This window comes from Panthera onca, chromosome X (assembly GCF_046562875.1).
Source record: "Panthera onca isolate mPanOnc1 chromosome X, mPanOnc1 haplotype 2, whole genome shotgun sequence".
Classification (NCBI taxonomy): Eukaryota; Metazoa; Chordata; class Mammalia; order Carnivora; family Felidae; genus Panthera; species Panthera onca.
Window position 1 is genome coordinate 89988569 of NC_138357.1, and position 5255 is coordinate 89993823.

Sequence of the window (5255 nt, forward strand, 5' to 3'; positions counted from 1 at the left end):
TCATGAAGCTCTGTTTCTTTGCCCACGTAACACAGACCGTAGCAAAACACCTTGTCATCCTCACAAGGATGGACACGGTATCTTACAGGCAAAAGACCAACTTTATAAATGGTGACACTGATGTGCCTCAAGTTCAGGGTACATGCAGGGTAGAGCGTCGAGTGATGAAGGAATACATTTTGACCAGTGTTAGACTTTTAAGGCGCTCACGTGTTTGAATGTTATCTTGGAGTTTGGACAATACGTTGCGCAGTGGAAATTTTTAAACAAGGAGTTGACATGAATCACTTGTGCTATTTTTTCAAACAAGAACCCTGGTGACCAAGTTTCTCTAATGGGAAACAGAAAGAAAAGCCCAGAAAGCAAGAGCAAGTAAGAGAGGATGAGGGCCGTAACTGCAGCAGTGGACGACAGGACAGAGAGTTGGATGCTGCTTCAAGATATGTCTTGGCAGAATAAACACAGCTTGGGTGAGGTAATTAATAGAGAAGAAAATTCACTTGGGTTATGTTCACATATGATACTAAAACATTCAGACTTTTAAAATAGAATTTTATACATGGGCTGTATATATAGTTATCTCATTCCTTGGTTAGACATTCAAATAAAGTGCTGAATACTTTGGTATTATTTCCTTTTTTTAAAGTTTTTATTAAATGTTTTTAATGTTTCTTTTTGAGAGAGAGAGAGAGAGAGAGTGTGTGTTAATGTGTGTGTGTGTGTGTGTGTGTGTGCACGCACCCGCGCGTGCGGGGAGGGGCAGAGAGAGAGGGAGACACAGAATCGGAAGCAGGATCCAGGCTCTGAGCTGTCAGCACAGAGCCTGATGTGGGGTTTGAACTCCACGAGCTGTGAGATCGTGACCCGAGCTGAATTCGGGTGTGATGCTCAACTGACTGAGCCACCCAGGTGCCCCTTAAGTTTTTATTTTAATTCCACTTAGTTAACACACAGTGTAATATTAGTTTCAGGTGTACAATGTAGTGATTCAACACTTCCATACATCACCCGGTGCTCATCAGAACAAATGCCCTCCTTGATCCTCATCGCATTTGGGTGTTATTTTAGATTTATTATAGATCAATTTAAGGAAATTATTCATACTTCCAATCTGGTCAGAATTTGACTAGATGCAAAAAAAAAAAAAAAAAAAAAAAAAAAAAGAACGAAAAATAAAGTAACGCTGCTCTTTACTTATGATGAAGAAAGACGAGTAGCATGACGTTAGCAAGACGTGCCAAACACAAAAGGAGCCAAACCTGGTATTTTTACCACAAGTCTGACTACCACGAGGCGCACGGTGGTCTCAAAATAAGACTAACAAGCCATTTCTAAGAACCAGAGCTTGGGGAATACTGCAAAGAAACATGCGCAAAGAAACACGTTTCTGTTCTGCTTAACGCAGCGTCTCCTCTCTTTATGAGACCGTGGAAGACTGGACTATTTTTCATTTATTCATAACATCTAGTTACATTCTGTGAAAGCAGTGCACGTGATAGCACACTTTGGGCTACAGAAATTTAGAAGAAAGGTCTCCCACCTCGCAAACGATACACCTGCAAGCACCATTGTGCTTGTATATTACTTCTATCTTTCATACGTTATACAACCGCTAGCGTCCTTAAGCATTACATACAGTGTATAATCTACATGAGACAGAACTCTAAGGTGATGTGATATAAAATGGTATTTCTGGATTGCTTTTGCTTTGTGCGTGGCCTAAAAATTCTATGTTAGTAGCCGACAAAGTGGACTTACAAGCAAAGAAAATGACCAGGGACAAAGAGCGACATTTCATAAGGTTAAAGGGTCAGTTCACTCGTAAGACGTTAAGTGTTCTAAATGTGTCTGCTGCAAACAACACAGCTTGAAAATACACGAAGCAAAATCGGATAGAACTGGAGGCAGAGATGGGTGAATTTACGATTGCAGATGGGAATTTTCCACGTTCCCCTCTTAGTAGTTGATGGAACAAGTATACAGAAATGCAGCGAGGATATAAAAGAACCGAACAAAAGTATCAATCACCTGGACCTAATTGACACCTATTTACAGAAGATTTCACGTAAGGACAGCAAAACGCTCATTATCTCCCTAATATCGCCCTACATCCGGGGTACTAAAACAAACCTTAAGAACTTTAAAAGAAAGTGACACGAAGCGTCTTCTCTGGCAGTAAGCGGAGTTAAACCAGACGTTTACTTGCAGAAAGACGTCTGGAAAATTCCCAAGCTCTCAGAAATGAAACAAAAGACTTCTGAATAATCCGTGAGCCAAAAAGGAAGTTCCGAGAGAGATAAGAAAATAGTTTGAGCTGAAAGAGAAGTGAAAATCCAGCATGACAAAATTTGTGAGGCTCACTGTCAATACTCCAATTGAGGGGCGCCTGGGTGGCTCAGTCGGTTGAGCATCTGACTTCCGCTCAGGTCATGATCTGGCGGTCCGTGGGTTCGAGCCCCGCGTCGGGCTCTGTGCTGACAGCTCAGAGCCTGGAGCCTGTTTCGGATTCTGTGTCTCCCTCTTTCTCTGACCCTCCCCTGTTCATGCTCTCTCTCTCTCTGTCTCAAAAATAAATAAAATGTTTAAAAAAATTTTTAAAAAATACTCCAATTGAAACACGATTGCCAGAGTGGATTTAAAAACCAAGACCCGTCTACGTGCCATCCACAATGATCTAGAATTGGGGTTGGGGGGGGGTGTACAGCATTCAATGCTTGTATAGTTCCCCCTTTACGAGAAAATACAACCTATCAGTCAAATCCACGTAGCCAGTCTCACATAAACTTCAATACCCTGAATGGAACCAACAAATAGTGAGGGGGACCTCTGTCAACCTGTCTACATTTTATGGGACACCAGCCTTCTCTCAGGAAACCGCGGACCCTGGGCACACAACACAGAACAGCCTGCTATGCAAATGGACTGACTGAAGCCCTCACTGTTCGTCTGAATATTAACTGCTGATAACGCCTAATTTCGTTCTCGTTGTCATTTTTTTTTTTAAAGGAAATATCCTAATATTTTCTTCCCCTACCCAAGTGGATCATTTCACGGACCCAACCCAGAAACTTCTAGACTAGGGGATAAAGGGGCAAAAAAGACCTAGTTATGAAGCAATTTCGTCTCTGAAATGGTCCCGTGGGATTCACCCGCAGCAGGCAGGATATACTGACCCTAAAGTGAAGCTACGTGACAGGTGGCCATTTCTGAGGCTGCAAGAATCCTTTGGAGAGCACACTGCATTTTGTTAAGTTGTCAACCCGTGGGTTTCTATGTCTCCGTGTGTGTTGTGCTGTGACTGCTTTCTAAATACCACATTCCACTGTCAGCTTGGTATTTAAAACCAGTTGGCCGCACTCCACTGCCATCCATTATGTTGCATTGTTTTACAAGAAATATGACTTCTTTCACAGCAGACATGTTGATCCCAAGGAAACCGTTTTTCACATCTTACTGTGTGCATTTTTTAAATGTATTTCTCCCCGACACAAAAGATACAAACTTGGAACAATTGGACTTGCTTAAACGGTTCATGGATTTATACATGCTGTGCCTTTCCCTCAAGATGAATTTGTTTCAAATATTTTTAAAATAAAGTTTAAAGTCCCATCTTTGTTGGTTCAGATGCTTGCAGAGGAGTTGGCTCATGAGACTTTCTCATTTGGGAATCATCTTCTGTTGCTAAGAGACTTGCATATGCTTAGAATGACTTAGGCTCATTGGTACAAAACATACTCAGAAATTAATCGGCAAGTGGCACTTTTCTACACGGAGTCTTGGTCGGGTAGCCTTGCAAAGAGAAGGTGTCTTTCTTTTCCTTTGACAACGGTGGGAGTTCAAGCCTGAAATTTAAGTATAATCCGTCACCACCGTGGTCAATTTGATTCAGTATCCAGGGTGATAGCCACCCTATTAGAGGCTGAATTTCCCTACTAAATCCCAGATTCTTGCCCTGATATGGAATGAATGAGAAAATGCAAATCCTCCACAAGTGCACTTGCTTATACAGGCTTAGTATACGAGTTACCTATTGCTGCGTAACACAACACGACATACATTTGTAGCTTAAAACAGCACGCTTGCATTATCTCATAGCTTGTGTGGATTAGGAATCTGAGCGCGGATTAGCTGGATCCTTTGCCTCAGAGTGTCCTCTGAGGCTGCAATCAGGGTGTCAGCCAGGGCGGGCCAGTCTCATCCGAAAGCTCAACTAGGGAAGGATCTACTTCCAAGCTCACTGCATGATCATGGACAGGATTCAGCTCCTCGTGGATTGTTGAACTGAGAATTCTAGTTCTTTGTTGGATGTTGGCCAGAGGTCGCCCTTAGCTCCTTGCCACGTGGGGCTCCTAAACAAGGCAGTTTGCTTCTTCATTGCCAGCAAAGGAGAGAGTCTGGATAGCGAGATGGCGTGGGAACAATTTCTTTTCACTTAATCACAGAAGCGACATCTCCTCATAGTTGAGATAGTCCATTAAAGCAAGGTACTCACAGGAAGGGGATTACACAAGGCTGTGAATACCAAGGGATAGAAATATCTGGGGGCTATCTTAAAAGCTACCCACCACGCGGAGGTACAAGATCCCACCCCCTTTCATTATGGCCACTTTCAGTCTGCTCATTTCTTAATAACACATACAGGACATGCATCCAATAAAAAAGTGGGTTTTTTTGCTTACAAGTAAGAATGTACCGGTACATTCAGCCAGATTCAAGTCAAAAGAAGATTGGCAGGTAAGGCTTTGGACCAAGTGTTCTTATTTCCCAATGCCTGATGTCAATACCGATTTCCCTTTCTTGATTTATAACCTCTACCGCGAGGAGAGTCTGAATATATTTTTTTTTCTCAAATTTAAAGTAACAAATTAAAAATGGACTGTAACATTTTTCAAACAATTGATGCCACGTGGTGGTTGCAAGTCAGGAAAGTGTCTCTGGCCTCCATTGGCGACCTTAAAGACGAAATAGATTAGAATCCCTGGCATGGATTGGTTTTATCCAGTAAGAAGACTTTAGACAAGTGTTTAAGTGTCAGCATTTGGGGTGCGTGGGGAAGCAATATTAAGACACAGGAGTAAGGGAGTGGGGAAATGAGAATGAAAGCAAATGCAGTCAATAACGTGTGTGTTTTCAAGCTAGTTACTACTGTGGCAACGGGATGTCAGTTGCAGTAGGGAATTGTGGGAGGCAGGTGAAGAACATATCTCAGCGTTATCCCGACTAAGGGTGAAAAAGCTGGGTTATTTATTCACCAG

The 5255-nt window shown here is 42.3% G+C and overlaps 1 non-coding gene across 1 annotated transcript; it reads left to right on the forward strand.

Annotated features, from left to right (window-relative positions):
* The first annotated feature begins 2384 nt into the window (after positions 1–2384).
* Positions 2385–2469, forward strand: TRNAG-UCC (transfer RNA glycine (anticodon UCC)). Its single transcript is given in 2 exon segments — positions 2385–2421; positions 2433–2469. It is a non-coding gene; the product is annotated as a tRNA-Gly (tRNA).
* The last annotated feature ends 2786 nt before the right edge of the window (positions 2470–5255 follow it).